The sequence below is a fragment of the Chelonoidis abingdonii genome, chromosome 11 (genome assembly GCF_003597395.2).
Source record: "Chelonoidis abingdonii isolate Lonesome George chromosome 11, CheloAbing_2.0, whole genome shotgun sequence".
In the NCBI taxonomy this organism is placed as follows: domain Eukaryota; kingdom Metazoa; phylum Chordata; order Testudines; family Testudinidae; genus Chelonoidis; species Chelonoidis abingdonii.
In genome coordinates, this window is record NC_133779.1 from 10,192,871 (window position 1) to 10,209,517 (window position 16,647).

A 16,647-nucleotide genomic window follows, 5' to 3' on the forward strand; every position below is an offset into this window, starting at 1 on the left:
AATGGAGAGAAAAGATTGGGTATTAAAGAGCTCTTTAATCTAGCAGAGAATGGCATAACAAGACCCATGGCTAGAAGGTGAAAAGAGACAAATTCATATTACAACAAAGGAACAAATATTCAACAGTGAGGATGAATCACCACAGGAACAAGCTACCAAGGAAAGTGGTGGATTCTCCATCTCCTGATCTCATTTAATGAAGACTAGATGCCTTTCTGGAATGTGTTTGCCCCCAAAGTAGCTATTGTATCATACAGGAGGCCTGTGATATAGAGGGGGTCAGATTAGATGCTCTAATGTTCTCTTCTGGCCATAAAGTCGACTAATTTCTGAAAAACTGAGTAGCATTGGGAGCAGCGTCTGATGTTTTACTGTCTACCCGGCTTGCTTCCTAGAAGGAACGCTCCTTGAGTGGGATGATCCACAGGGAGTAGCTCAAACCTCCAAAGTGCCTGCCAGGGGCAGGACATTAGCACAGCAAGGAAGGGGTATGGCAGTGACATCACAAAGACCTTTTGCAGCATCTCAGACTATTGGTCAAAGGTGGTGGGGAGGTGCTGACATCAGCCAGGCAGGACAGGGGTGAGGGGCCAGGGAAACCTCAGAGACCCCTGTGGCTTTGCTTCAGCAAGTCTCCTTCTCAAGGTCTCTCTTTGACGACTGCGAGAGTTTTCTCCTTCTCTTTTAGTGATTTTACTAGAAAACAGCTGTCCCTGCTTAGAAGGTAAGAGCCTCTTCGAGGTTTGAAACCTGTTCAGTCTGATCCATCTGGTGATAGTTGAATTCTAGGCATGGAAAACATGAACTTAAGAAGGCAGAATTTTATTCTGCACCTGGGACTTTGTCCCTTAGAATATCTGGGGACATTGGGGCTTGTCTTTTTTGTTTTACCTTTTCCTCCATCCCTCCCTCCTTTCTCTTCATCTCTTACTTCTTTTATCCTTTCTCCTGTTCCCCTGTCAACACCGGGAGGGGTGTGTGTGTGTGTGTGTCTGTCTGTCTGTGTGTTGCAGGGGAGTGCTCTGCAGCTCCCACTGTGGGAGGTCCACCCAAATATGTGGGGCTGAAATAGTGCTCGGGTAGTGATCCCCTCCAGTGACCTGGGCCATCCTTGTGGCTCTCTAGTGAGAACTCTCAGCCTCCCGTCCTCAGTCTCTACCCAGATTGGCTAAGCAGGGGGTTATTGACAGGGAGGAGACTCGGGTCCTTTTTGTTCTCTTTTAAGACCAAGTAAATAAGTTATAACCAGTTATATGTTTGATGAATTTTGCTGCTTCTCTGCATTAATTGTCTGAGCAGTTCATGATTCTCTCTAACATTGCAGTTCTCCTGAAATATTTGCTGCATAATTACTGTGAACGGTTGGTCTGGAGCTCATCTGAGAGCACTTTATTCAGGTCCTTCAATGTACAAAATTCAAGACCCGATGATTAGTTTGAAAATCAGGGTTCTTGGGTCCTATTCCCAACTCTGCCACTGACTGGTTGTGTGACCTAAGACAAGTCAATTCTCCTTCCTCAGCCTTAGCTTCTCCCTCTTTCAAGTAGGGAAAATAATGATCCACTCCTACCTACCTCACAGTGGGTGAAGGATGGGGATCCATTGGAGAGTGTCACTAGGAGTAATGCATAATATGTGTCCTATCACGTTTACTCAGAGCAGATTATGACATAATAGAATAGCTGAAATAGTCTATTTGATGTGTATTTTTTTTATTTTGAAATTGTTAAGAGCAGCAACTACTTAGCTCAGACTGAAGCATCTTATCTAATTTTTGAGACATAAGTGTCACCTCTTTGTGTGTGACCAGACAATTTAATACACTGTGACAAACAGGAGACGCTTTTGTTTTGAAACAAAATATTTTTGCAAAGAACTTTCATCCTACTTGTTCTGATTTCGAGAAACAAACTAGTTTAGTCTGAACGGGATTTTCGGACAGAAATGGTTTCAATGAAATTTCCCCACCATCTCGATTCCTGGGCTCTCTCCCTGCCTCTGAGAGGCTTTTGTCCATTAGAACAGGATTCAGGACTGGTGGCTTCTCGTTCTGACTCTGCCGCTCCTTGCTGTGTAGGCCCTTGGGTAGGTCACTTCCCTTCTCTGTACCTCAGGCTCCTCCCCATCTATCCAATGAGAACAGGGGTAGTTCTCGAACTCTGGGCAGTTGTGAGCCTAAGTGAGACAAGGGGCGTTAAAGCACTCTGTGGGTACGTCTACACTACGGGATTACTCCGATTTTATATAAACTGGTTTTGTAAAACAGATAATATAAAGTTGAGTGCACGCGGCCACACTAAGCACATTAATTCGGCGGTGTGCGTCCATGGTCGGAGGCTAGTGTCGATTTCTGGAGCATTGCACTGTGGGTAGCTATCCCGTAGCTATCCCATAGTTCCCGCAGTCTCCCCCGCCCCTTGGAATTCTGGGTTGAGAGTGCCCCAGTTCTCTTCTGAGATCCCTGAAAAAGAACATCTTCCCATCCATGAACAAGACAGGACCTATCTTTCAAAGGGGAACAAAGAGAACCCTGCCAAATGTCCCATGCCCCAGAGGAAGGCGAAAATCCTCCACGGCCTCTGCCAATCTGCCCTGGAGGAAAATTCATTTCCAACCCCAAATATGGCAATCAGTTAAACCCTGAGCATGTGGGCAAGACTCACCAGCCTAAGCAAGACTCACCAATCCTCTTTCCTACTTTTGCAGGTTTCCGGGACTAGTGGAGGTGAGTAAACAGTAGATGGGATCTATCTTGGTGTTTCTAAAGCTTTTGACACAGCCCCATAGGACAGTCTCACAAGCAAACAAGGGAAATGCGGTCTAGCTGCAATCAATGTCATGTGGGTGCAGATCTGGTTGAAAGCCCAGACTCCAAGAGCCCTTCTCCATGTTTGGCTGTCCAACAGAGAGGGTGTACTTAGTGGGTCCAGCAGGGATCAATCCGGGGGCTGGTACTATTCAATAGTTTCATGAATGATTTGGAAAATGGACTGGAGAGCATGCTTCTGAAATTTGCAACTGACACCAAGCACTTTGGAGCACAGGATTGGAATTCAAAACACCCATAACAAATTGGAGACTTGGTCTTCTTGAGCTAAACTTCATGGCTGGGCCCCTCCCCATAGACTGGTCTGAAGTGAAACCCCGGAGCCAAACACTCCTCTTCCTGGGCAGTGCGCTCCGACCTTGAATGGTCAGATGCTGCTTAGCACTGTCAGAGCAGCTTTTGTTGGGGTATTCTCCCAGCACCTTCCAGTAGCGGGAAAGTATTAAATCTCCATTTGACTGCTGGGGACAGAGCCCTAGAAGGGGGACCAACTTGACCAAAGTCTCCCAGGAAAAGGAAAACAACCAGCAGTAGAACCAATAGGAAACCCAGCAATGGAACTCAGGAGTCTTCTGACTCCCAATCCCCTGGTCCAGTCACTCCAGCAGAGCACACTCCCTCTCAAAGGCAGCGGGAGTGGACTTGAGGGCCTCCTTGTAATTGCCAGCTGTGGGAGGGAGTGTGCAGCAGTGGTTAGTGAAGGGCTTGGAAAGAAGGACTGCTCAGTCCCATCCATCTTTCTAACACTTGGTGTGACCCTGAGCCAGTAGCTTCCCCTTCCCAGGCCTCTTTCTCATCAGTAGGGTTGGGGTGACAGTCCCAACAGCCCAGGGGGGTTGGGAGGCTCCAGGAAGGTGTGTAAAGGTCTGGGATGTCAGGATCCCGGAGGCGCTGTCACCCCCGCACTAGGGCGGTGTTCTGCACCCCCCGCTGCTGGCCGAGTTTCTCCGTCTCTTGGCAATAAGACAGTCTAGAACCCCAACCAGGGTTATTCTATCTGCTACCCAAGATCCATAAACCTGGAAATCCTGGATGCCCCATCATTTCAGGCAATGGCACCCTGACAGCAGGATTGTCTGGCTATGTAGACTTCCTCCTCAGGCCCTATGCTACCAGCACTCCTAGCTATCTTTGAGACACCACTGATTTCCTGAGGAAACTACAATCCATTGGTGATCCTGCAGAAAACACCATCCTGGCCACTATGGAGGCAGAAGCCCTCTGCACCAACATTCCACACAAAGATGGAGTATAAGCCGTCAGGAACAGTATCCCCAATAATGTCAGTGCAAACCTGGAGGCTGAACTTTGTGCCTTTGTCCTCACCCATAACTATTTCACATTTGGGGACAATGCGTACCTTCAAGTCAGCGGCACTGCTGTGGGTACTCACATGGCCCCACAGTATGCCAACATTTTTATGGCTGACTTAGAACAATGCTTCCTCAGCTCTCATCCCCTGATGTCCCTACTCGGCTTGCGCTACACTGATGACATCTTCATCATCTGGACCCATGGAAAAGAAGCCCTTCAGGAATTCCACCATGTTCAACAGTTTCCATCCCACTATCAACCTCAGCCCGGACCAGTCCACACAAGAGATCCATTTCCTGGACACTACAGTGCTAATAAGCGATGGTCACATAAACACCCCCTATACTGGAAACCTATTGACCGTTATACTTACCTACATGCCTCAAGCTTTCACCCAGACCAACCACTCAATCCATTGTCTACAGCCAAGCTCTAAGATACAACTGCATTTGCTCCAACCCCTCAGAGAGAAATACCTACAAGATCTCTATCAAGCATTCTTACAACTACAATACCTACCTGCTGAAGTGAAGAAACAGATTGACAGAGCCAGAAGAGAACCCAGAAGTCACCTACTACAGGACAGGCCCAACAAAGAAAGGAACAAAACGCCACTAGCTGTCACCTTCAGCCCCCAACTAAAACCTCTCCAGCACATCATCTACAACCTATCCTGAAGGATGATCCATCACTCTCACAGATCTTGGGAGACAGGCCAGTACTCGCTTACAGACAGCCCCCCAACTTGAAGCAAATACTTACCAGCAACCACACAACAAAAACACTAACCAAGGAACTTATCCTTGCAACAAAGCCTGTTGCCAACTCTGTCCACATATCTATTCAGAGGACACCATCATAGGACCTAATCACTTCAGCCACACTGTCAGAGGCTTATTCACCTGCACATCTACCAATGTGATATATGCCATCATGTACCAGCAATGCCCCTCTGCCATGTACATTGGCCAAACTGGACAGTCTCTACATAAAAGAATAAATGGACACAAATCACATGTCAAGAATTATAACATTCAAAAACCAGTTGGAGAACACTTCAATCTCCCTGGTCACTCATTTACAGACCTAAAAACCACAATATTGCAACAAAAAACCTTCAAAAGCAGACTCCCATGAGAGACTGCTGAATTGGAATTAATTTGCAAAGTGGACACCATGAAATTAGACTTGAATAAAGACAGGGAGTGGATGGGATTACACAAAGTAAAACTATTTCCCCATGATTATTTGTCCTCCTACTGTTACTCACACCTTCTTGTCAACTATTGGAAATAGGCCATCCTGATTATCACTACAAAAGGTTTTTTTCTCCTGCTGATAATAGCTCACCTTAACTGATCACTCTCATTATAATGTGTATGGCAACACCCATTTTTTCATGTTCTCTGTGTGCATATATATCTTCCTGCTGTATTTTCCACTGCATGCATCCGATGAAGTGGGTTTTAGCCCACAAAAGCTTATGCTCAAATAAATTTGTTAGTCTCTAAGGTGCCACAAATACTCCTCATTCTTTTTGCAGATAAATTCATGGAGGTGAAGTCCATCAATAGCTATTAGCCAGGATGGATAAGGAATGGTGTCCCTAGCCTCTGTTTGTCAGAAGGTGGAGATGGATGGCAGGAGAGAGATCACTTGATCATTACCAGTTAGGTTCAGTCCCTCTGGGGCATCTGGCATTGACCACTGTTGGCAGATGCATGTGGGGTTGGATGGACCTTTGGTCTGCTCCAGTATGGCCGTTCTTATGAAGGGAGGGGAAGAGCACTGTGACAGAGTTTCTGTAGTGTAGTGGTTATCAGGTTTGCCTAACACGCAAATGATCCCTGGTTTGAAACCAGCCAGAAATATGATGGGTTACTTTTCCCAGCTCCTACTGGCCTGTCCCTGCTGTTGTAGGAACAGCAGTGATTTCTATGCTCAACAGGTCTGTTATACTTCCCCTGCTCCCACTTTTGTCTCCTCTCCCTCTCTGAATGCCCGTGAAGTGTCTTTCCCCTCTCCCCCTCCCTCCTGGAATGCTTGTGGGATGAATGCGCTGGTTAAAGAGCAAAAGAGCTCCCAGGTAGACAAGGTATCTGGGACTCTAATTAGGCAGCACTCACACACCCAGAGCATGGACACTGCCCAAGGTAGATTGTGACCTGTCAGATGCAGCCAAGTCATCTCTAGTCGCAGGCCATGAGGTGCAGCTCCTTAAAAGGGGAAGGGGCCATGTATTCAGGAGTGCACTCACATGCTTGTACCTCCAGTGAATGCCCTTTGCCCAGACCGCCTGGCCAGTGGTTCTCTGTGTTGTATTTCATTGTGCCTCAGGAAGACTTACCTTCATCACACCATCCATTACTGCGCTGTGAGACACTTACCTTCCAGAATCCTGACATCTCCAGTGTTGCGCCAGTCCTGGGAGTGTGTGTGAGACACCCCCTCCCCCTTTCTTTTGAGCTTAGCTGTCAATATAATAAACATGCTGCTTTCTGCCAAACTCTGGTGGGTCATTAGTCCTCCCTACACTTACTAGCTGGCCCAATTTCGGGTAACCTGTGATAACTCCAACCCCTGCAGGACACAGGGTGGTAGAATGAGCTGAGAAAAAGCCTTGGCATCAGCAGGGGAAAGCTAGAGGAATTAGGCAAGTCACCTTTTGGAGCCTTGTGGCTTGGTCTCCTCTGCCCTGGGAGGTTGGCCTATGGAGACCGGCTCTTCCTGCTGGCCCCTTTGCGTGACTTGCCAAAGGAGAAAGTGAGGCAGGAATGGGGCAAAAGAGGAAAGTCAAGCTGAGGAAGGCAGGGCAGAAGCTAAGCGCCTCAGTGCGGCTAAATAGGGTTAGTAGAGCACCACGATTCGTTCTGCAAAGCCTGTGGAGGTGCAGTTGGCTGCGGGGAGGTAAAATTCTGTGCCTGCCTCTTGGCTTCCCAGGGATGGCTACTTGCAGCCCAGGAGCGGAAGGAGGAGTTCTGGGTGAAAGGAAGACAAGCAAAGCTCTAGGAGGAAATTTGAGTGTGGGCTCTGTGCTGGAGGAGGGTGTTGGGCTGCAGGAGGGGTGGCGCATACCCCGGGTACTGCAGCTCCCAAAGTGACCGGTACGCACAACCCTGCGGCAGCAGCTCCTAGGTGGGCAGGGCCAGGGGGTCTCTGTGTGCAGCTACCTGCTGGCGCTGACCTCCCAAGCTCCCATTGGCTGCAGTTCCTTGCCAATGGGAGTTGCGGAGTTGGTACTCAGGGCAGGGGCAGCACATGGAGACACTCCCCCCCCAGGCGATGCTGGGACTTGCCAGCCACTTCTGAGAGCAGCACAAAGGGACGGAGGCAGAGTGGGCAGGAAGCCACCTTAGTGCTGCTGGCACATCTCTGCACACCCATTGGGGGAGGGGAGCAGAGGGCCTCCATGCGCTGCCTGGGGTAGGGGCAGAGCACAGAGCTGCCTCCCCTCCCCGGTCTATTACAGGAGGGGAGGGTGGGGTCTTTTGGCCTGAAGGTGCAGCGAGGTCACTAGGATGATCACACTGGTCCCTTCTGACCTTAAAGCTCTGAGTCTAAAAGGAGGGAAGAAGATTTTTTTAGAAAATTAAACAAACATTGTAATACCGATGTGAGCAGAGTCAGGATGAGCTCTACCCTGACATCTGATGGTGAGTTATGGGAAGTGTGGAAAGAATGTCAGGAAGTCAGATATTTGCATGGGCACCCAGCAAGGCAGCCTGGGATGGTTATTTTGACAGATCTGGGATCCCCAATTTCTTTGTATTGGGGCAGGATAATAAAGTGTTGCCACCTGATTATGTGAATGAGGAACTACGAGACGCTTTATGACAGAGATGTCTCAATATCAATTAAATGACACTTGCTAGACAAGGGACATGGGTCCAAAACCAGTGAATTGGAGAGGTTGGAGTGGTGTGTCAGTTGATGGTATGGCGCTTTTGAGGGCCTGGAGCACAATTGCCCAGCCTTCTTTCTCCACTGTTAAGAGCAGAGCTAATTTTGATTCATTAGGAGTCCATCTAGAGACTGCTGAGCTGAATTCATGTTGGGCCAACGGTGCACCAGCACCAGGGCTCCCTACTAAGAGCTGAGCTGAGATCACGAGTGCTGTGTTAACTAGTGGGGAGCCTGAAGACCTATCGTTAGGCTGGCAGAGCAGAGCAGTTTGCAGTGTGTTGGAGCAGCCATGGAACAGTGAGCAGAGTGAAGTGGTTTTCAGGGACAGCTGGAGGCGGCACAGCTGGTGTGGTGGAGCTGGTTGCGGTGAAGGCTGCAGCAGAACTCCACGGAGAGGCGAGCAGTTGGCCCTGGCCCATGTAAGGTGCCCTTAACACTCTGTGTGGACTTCTCTCCGCCCCATGTCCACCCAGGCTGGCAGGGGTTAAAACTCTGCACATAAACTCTTGAATTCTGGGGTGGCAATGACCAGAGACTTTTGGGTTGTTGGACTTTGGGTGATTGGACTTAAGACCCTAAGGGGAAAGGACATTGCCAAACGTACTTGGAGGTGGGTTTTTGTTTATGGTTTGTGTTATAATCCTGTTTGTGGTGTTTCTCCAGTGGGATGCGTATTGTTTCCTTCCTTTATTAAAAGGATTTTGCTACACTCAGACTCGTGCTTGCGAGAGGGGAAGTATTGCCCCAGAGACACCGTGGTATGTAAGTGTCCCAGGTCACTGGGTGGGGGCTCGAGCCGGTTATGCCTTGTGTTACTGAAGCTGAACCCTGGATCTGAACCCGCCCTTGTTGCTGCCAACTCAGAGGGGCAGAAGAGGTTACATACTCTTAGAGCTTTTTCTCTTTAAACTCCTTATCCAATCTATGGGCCAACTGCAGCATTTCAGAGTTTAGAATTGACTCTCATCTCCCTCCTATGGCACTTTCCATGTGAATTAGACAAAGCAGTGGGGAAGCTCTGTGGCTAATGAAAACCATGGTTTGGGTGAGGCCTGAACTCATAACCCCAAGTCACTAGCTAGTTGTATCCTTGTAGGTGCTTCACTAGAAAGCTTGGGAAGTAGGCAGTTACCTGTGTCTGTGATTAACAACATTGGTGGCTAAGTGAAAAGCTGATGGTTCAAACCAGGTGGGGTGGTTTTTTTGTGATGAGAATAGTACATTTTAAGAGGCAGGAAAATGCCTCAATTCTGCTCTAGCCTCATTGACAAGATAAGGCACTTTACCAGCTGCAGTGGTGGTATAGTGGTGAGCTAGCTGCCTTCCAAGCAGTTGACTGGGTTCATTCCCACCAATGCAGAGAGTTGAGTTTCTCAGCTGAAATTAGTTTAATTTCTGTCACATTGATCAGTTTATCAATGGAATGAGAGAATCATGTCCTGCAGGTCATTAAACACCCAGGGGAGGAAGAAAGGGGCAGGACTAGACATGAGCAGGTGGAGTCACACTGGTGTTACAATGTTGGTTTATTTTTTTCCTTTACTTCCCTCTCCCTTTTAGACTCAAGCGTTTAAGGTCAGAAGGGACCATGTGATCATCTTGTCCGACTGCTGCACTTGCAGGCCAAAAGACCCCACCCACCCACTCCTGGATAGACCTGGGAGGGGAGGCAGCTCTGTGCTCTGCCCCTACCCCAGGCAGCACATGGAGGCCCTCTGCTCCCTCCCCCCATGGTGTGCAGAGATGTGCCAGCAGCACTGAGGTGGCTCCCTGCCCACTCTGCCTCCGTCCCCTCGTCGCTCCCAGAAGTGGCTGGCATGTCCCAGCATCCCCTGGGGTGGGGTGGTCTCCATGTGCTCCCTCCCGAGTACCAACTCGCAACTCCATGGCCAGAACTGCAGCCAATGGGAGCTCTGGGGGCAGTGTGCCGGCAGCGGCACACGCGGACCCCCTGGCCCTGCCCACCTAGGAGCTGCTGCGGAGGGTTGTGTGTACTGGTCACTTTGGAGATGCAGTGCCTGGGGTAAGCGCCACCCCTCCTGCACCCCAACCCTCCTCCAGCACAGACCTCGCACCCACACCCAAATCTCTCCCAGAGCTTTGCTTGTCTTCATTTCACCCAGAACCCCCTCCTCTCCTGGGCTGCAAGTAGCCACCCTGGGAAGCCAGAGGCAGGCACAGGATTCTGCCTCCCAGCAGCCAACCACCTCCCCCGGCTTTGCAGAACGAATGGTGGCTCTACTAACCCCACTTAGCCGCACTGAGGCGCTTAGCTTCTGCCCTGCTTCCTCAGCTCCACTTCCTCTTTTGCCCCATTCCTGCCTCACTTCCTCCTTTGGAAAATCACGCAGAGGAGGCCAGCAGAAGAGCGCCTCCATAGGCCAACCTCCCAGGGCAGAGGAGACCAAGCCACAAGGCTCCAAAAGGTGACTGGCCCAGATCCTCTAGCTTTCCCTGCTGATGCCAAGGCTTTTTCTCAGCTCATTTCCCACCCTCTGCTGCAGGGGTTGGGTTATCGCAGGGACATGCCAGTGGAGCAGTAGGAGCTTTGCTAGACAGCCAGGGAAGCTGGAAAAGTAAGTCTCATGTTTCTGCCTGGTTTGAACAGGGACCTTTTGCGTGTTAGGCAAATGTGATAACCACTACACTACAGAAACTTGGTTGGAAAGTTTTGCCCCTCCCTTCATAAGAATATAAGAATGGCCATACTGGGTCAGCCAAAGGTCGCATCCAGCCCAGTGTCTGTCTGCCAACAGTGGCCAATGCCAGGTGCCCCCAGGGATGAACCTAACAGGCAATGATCAATGATCTCTCTCCTGCCATCTCGTCTCCATCCTCTGACAAACAGAGCTAGGGATACCATTCCTTACCCAGCCTGGCTAATAGCCATTCATGGACTTAACCTCCAGTAATTTAGCTAGTTCTCTTTTTAAACCCTGTTGAGTCCTAGTCTTCACAACCTCCTCAGGCAAGGAGTTCAACATGTTGACTAGTGCTCTTGTGAAGAAGAATCCTTTTATTTGTTTAAAACCTGCTCGCATTAATTTCATTTGATGGCCCTAGTTCTTATATTATGGGACAAGAAAATAACTTTTCCTTATTCACTTTCTCTACATCATTATGATTTATAGACCTTTATCATATCCCCCTTAGTCTCCTCTTTTCCAAATGAAAAGTCCTAGTCTCTTTAATCTCTCCTCATATGGGACCCATTCCAAACCCTAATCATTTTAGTTGCCCTTCTCTGAACCGTTTCTAATGCTAGTATAGCTTTTTGAAAGTGGAGACCACATCTGTGCGCAGTATTCAAGATGTGGGTGTACCACGGATTTATATAAGGCAATAATATATTCTCTGTCTTATTCTCTATCCCTTTTTAAATGATTCTAACATCCTGTTTGCTTTTTTGACTGCCGCTGAACACTGCATGGTCATCTTCAGAGAACTATCCATGATGACGCCAAGATCTCTTTCCTGATTAGCTGTAGCTAAATTAGCCCCATCATATTGTATGTATAGTTGGAGTTATTTTTCCCAATGTGCATTACTTTACATTTATCCACATTAAATTTCATTTGCCATTTTGTTGCCCAATTGCTTAGTTTTGTTCTTTCCACAGTCTGCGTTGGTCTTAAATTTCTTAAGTAGTTTAGTATCATCTGCAAACTTTGCCACCTCACTGTTTACCCCTTTCTCCAGATCATTTATGATAAGTTGAATAGGATTGGTCCTAGGACTCACCATGGGGAACACCACTAGTTACCCCTCTCCATTCTGAACACACTGATGGGCGAACTTGGAGATAGTGGTGGCAGCCTTGATAGGTCAGCTGGTAGAGCAAGGACTGGAGCCGGCATTCAGGAAGTCATCCTTCTGACTCCAGCTTGAGGGAGAGCTTCTTTTTCTTCCCCTTGCTGAGAAAGAGCAAGAGAAGAAAGAAAGGTCAGGTGGGCCAACTCTTGCTTGGAGCCACCCACTGAAAATTGAAAACAAAAAAGTAAAGCCAGAAAAGACTTCAAAACCCACCAGACCCAACCTCTCTTCTAATAGGCAGAAAAGCCACACGTTCTGCTCTAGGTAGGGACATCCTATTCCCCACAGAAGAGGAAGGTCATCATGTTCGGCCTCAGCAGCACTCATGGAGCAGGGGAAATACATGGCTGAGGAAATTCCTCTGTAGCAAAAGATAGGTCTTGAGCATCACAGCTTTGTAGGCAATTACAAGGTCCACTTATGCCACTGGCTGAGCCATTCCTCACAGGCAGCAACTGCTTCTCCCAATTTGCTTTCCCCACCATGTCCCCAGCCGAATGCTAGAAGGCCCAGCTAATCAACCTGCCCACTCTTGCAGCCCTCTTCTTCCACCTGACTGATAGGGAGGAGTATTGAGCCTCCCTCCCTTAGGCCTTCAGCAGTCCTGGGGACACCAACACGCCCAAGTGACTTTGGGCCAGTTGGTCAACCAATGGGCTGCCTCCTAGGCCAGGCTGCAGCCCAGCTTCAGGACTCAGAGGAAATGGAGCTCCATCCCTACCTACAGGACTGCAGGCACGCCAGCCTTCTGGATCAAACATCCCCTCTTGTGCTCAAGTCACAACAGCTAGCGGTAAAAGACAGGCTTTCCTATCATTTGAGAGAGCAAGACAAGAGCCTTGGAAGACCCAGCAGGATTAGGTTGCACAGGAATTGTCCTCAGATCCCACCGAGACTTCAACTCAGATTGCAGGATTCAAAGTCCTGAGTGCTGCTTTTACACCATGGGACCAATAGGGAACCCCCAGATTCTGCTGAGTTCTGGTGTGGATGACCCTGCGGGGACAGCCCGCGTTTGCTCACCAAGTTGGCATGTAACAGTTTGCTGCAACTCCCAGAAGGCCTTTCTTAATCCAGACTGAAAGGCATGGGCATGTGAGGAAGTTGCCCCTTCCGTCCTAGGCAGACATGGCCCTTTCTAGAAAGACCAAGTCCTGGAGGAAAAAAGACTTGTGAAATAACATCCTGAAGAGATGCCTTTTTCAGTTGTTGGAGTACCACCATACAAGGAAATATTTCTTCTTCACCTGACCAGGGACTTGCCCCTGGACCCTCAGATAAAAGTCTGATGCTCTACCAACTGAGCTAGCCAGGCTCACAGAGAACAAAAAAGCAAGTTTGATGTAGAAGAGAAACTAGTCAAGAAAAGTGGGCAGAAAATTTGCTACTCTTGCTTCTTTAGGAGCCCTAGGCCCATCTTGCTCCTCCATGTGGTGCCCAGAGACATTCTAGTCCAATTTTTCCACATCCTTCTTGTAGGGTGGGGACCAGAACTGGACACAGCTCCAGATGTACGCCTTCATCAATGTCGAATAGAGGGGAATATCACATCCCTCATCTGCTGCCAATGCCCCTACTTATACACCCCAAATGCTGTTAGCCTTCTTGGCAACAAGGGCCAACTGCTGACTCATAGCCAGCTTCTCGTCCACTGTAACCCTAGGTCCTTTTCTGCAGAACTGCTGCCGAGCCGCTCGGTCCCTAGTCTGTAACAGCGAATGGGATTCTTCCGTCCTGAGTGCAGGACTCTGCACTTGTCCTTGTTGAACCTCATCAGGTTTCTTTTGCCGTCCAGTCTCTAATTTGTCTAGGTCCCTCTGTATCCTAGCCCTAGCCCTCCAGCGTATCTACCACTCCGCCCAGTTTAGTGTCATCTGCAAACTTGCTGAGGTTGCAGTCACACGTCCTCCAGATTCAATGAAGATATGAAGAAACGGCCAAAGACCGACCCTTGGGCACTGTGCTTGAAACCGGCTACCAACTAGACATGGAGCTGTTCACTACCCGTTGAGCCTGACATCTAGCCTGTCCTCTTATCCACTTTATAGTCCATTCATCCAGCCCATACTTCTTTAACTTCTGCTATCAATACTATGGGAAACCATATCAAAAGCTTTGCTAAAGTCAAGGAATAAACACATCCACTGCTTTCCCTCATCATACACATTACATCTTCCGTCCTCAACAAGGCCAATTTGGGTTAGTCACGGAATAGCTCAGTTATACTTTCCTCCCTCCTGCTTTTGTCTCCTCTCCCTCTCTGAATGCCTGTAAAGTGGCTTTCCCTCCCCCTCCTCCTGGATGCTTGTGGATGAATGGCTGGTTGAAGAGCAGAAGAGCTCCCAGGTAGCAAGTGTCTGGACCTATTAGGCAGCACTCAACACCAGAGCATGGACACTGCCAAGGTGGAGTGTGACCACCAGATGCAGCCAAGTCATCTCTAGTCAAGCCATGAGGAGCAGCCTCTTAAAAGGGGAGGGGCCATGTGCTCAGAAGCACTCACAAGCTTGTACCTCCAGTGAATGCCCTTTGCCCAGACCGCCTGGCCAGTGGTTCCCGTTGCATTTCATTGTGCCTCAGGAAGACTTACCTTCATCACACCATCATCACTGCCTGTGGGACACTTACCTTGCGAATCCTGACATCTCCAGTCCTGGAGTGTGAGTATGGAGTGTGAGTGTGACACCCTGTTATAAACAGATAACTATGGTTGAGTTTCTTTTACTGTAAATGGTTAACAAAGGAACCAAACACCTGACAAGAGTACCAACAGGAAACTGGATTTTTCAAAGCTCAAGGGAGGGAATTTGTGGGTGTTCTTGTCTTGGGTCTTGTCTCTCTTCTGTTGCTCTCCAGCTATGAGAGATCTTCTCCAGCTTTCTAAATCTCTGTTTCCCAGTTGTATATCAAGGTAGCAAAACAATAGCTTTTATATGTTTTGTTTTGTATTTACATGTGTGTAGTTGCTGGAATTTAAATTGTATTTCTTTTTGAATATGGCTGTTTATTCATATTTTTCTTTTAAGGAATTGACCCTGTATTGTCACTTTAATACAGAGATATTTTTTTGTCTTTTTTTCTTTTTATATACTTTCTTTTTTAAAACTTGTTGACTTTTCTTTTCTAGTTATGGCAAGGGGATAGGAATCTCTGTGCCAGGATTACTGTCTCTCTCAGGGAAGACTTGGGAGGGGAAGAGGGGGGAAGGTAAATCGTCCTCTCTGTTTTGTTTCAAGGGACTGAAGCAGGGAAATTCCTAGTATACCCAGGGCGGGAAAATCTGGGAGGAAGTAAAGAGCAGGAAGGGAAGTGGGTTATTTCCTTTGTGTGAGACTCAGGCATCTGAGTCTTGGGGTTCCCCAGGAAGTTTTGGGGAGACAGAGTGAACAGGCACTGATCCTGTCTGGTGGCAGCAATATCAGATCTAAGCTGGTAATTAAGCTTGGAGGTTTCATGCAGGCACCCACTTTTTGGACTCTAAGGTTCAGAATTGGGAAGTATGCTTATGATACATCCCCCCCTCCTTCTTTGAGCTTAGCTCAGTATAATAAATGTGCTGCTTTCTGCCAATCTGGTGGGCATTAGTCCTCCCTACGCTTACTAGCTGCCAATTTCGGTAACACCTGTGTAACCCACCCTGCAGACAGAGGTGGTGAAATGAGCTGAGAAAAAGCCTTGGCAGCAGCAGGGAAAGCTAGAGGATCTGGGCCAGTCACCTTTGGAGCCTTGTGCTTGGTCTCCTCTGCCCTGGGAGGTTGGCCTGCAGGCCGGCTCTTCCTGCTGGCCTCCTTGGTGACTTGCAAAGGAGAAGTGAGGCAGGAATGGGGCAAAAGAGGAAAGTCAGCTGAGGAAGGCAGGGCAGAGCTAAGGCCTCGATGGCTAGTGGGTTAGTAAGACCTCACCATTCGTTCTGCAAAGTGGGGAGGTGCGTTGTGCTGGAGGCAGAATCCTGTGTCTCCTCTTGGCTTCCCAGGATGGCTACTTGCAGCCCAGAGAGGAAGGATGTTCTGGGTGAAAGGAAGAAGCAAAGCTTGGGAGGAAATTTGGGTGTGGTGTCTGTGCTGGGGGAGGGGTGGTGCAGGAGGGGTGGCGCTTACCCGGCAGTGAGACTCCAAAGTGACGTACAACAACCCTGGCAGCAGCTCCTAGGTGGGCAGCCAGGGGGTCTCCGTGCACGCTGCTGCAGCCCTGCCCCCGAGCTCCCATGGCTGCAGTTCCTGGCCAATGGGAGTTGCGAGTTGGTACTCGGGCAGGGGCAGAATGGAGACACTCCCCCCACCCAGGGATGCTGGACATGCAGCCACTTCTGGGATGGCACGGAGATGGAGGCAGAGTGGGACAGGAGCCACCTTAGTGCTGCTGGCACATCTCTGCACACCCATTGGGGAGGAGCAGAGGGCCTCCATGGTGCCTGGGGTAGGGGCAAGCACAGAGCTGCCTCCCCTCCGGGTCTATTACAGGAGTGGGTGGGGGTCTTTTGGCCTGCAAGGTGCAGCAGGTCGGACTAGATGATGACACTGGTCCCTTCTGACCTTAAAGGCTCTGAGTCAAAAAGGGAGAGGGAAAGAAAAAAAAATTAAAAAATAAACCAAACATTGTAATACCAGGATGACTCCACCTGCTCACTGTATAGTCCTGCCCCTTTCTTCCTCCCCTGTGTGGTTAATGACCTGCAGGACATTGATTCTCTCATTCCATTGATAAACTGATATAATGTGACTGAAATTAAATCAATTCCCAGCAGAGAAAATATCACATCACTGTATTAGCTGGGAATTGAAACCAGGGCA

The 16,647-nt window shown here is 48.9% G+C and overlaps 1 protein-coding gene and 1 non-coding gene across 7 annotated transcripts in view; one reads left to right on the plus strand and one right to left on the minus strand.

Moving 5' to 3' along the window:
• The window catches only part of LOC116826458 (uncharacterized), a 614,657-nt gene that overhangs the window by 281,371 nt on the left and 316,639 nt on the right, over nucleotides 1-16,647 (plus strand). The window lies entirely within an intron of this gene.
• Nucleotides 10,631-10,701, minus strand: TRNAV-AAC (transfer RNA valine (anticodon AAC)). The gene has a single exon. It is a non-coding gene; the product is annotated as a tRNA-Val (tRNA).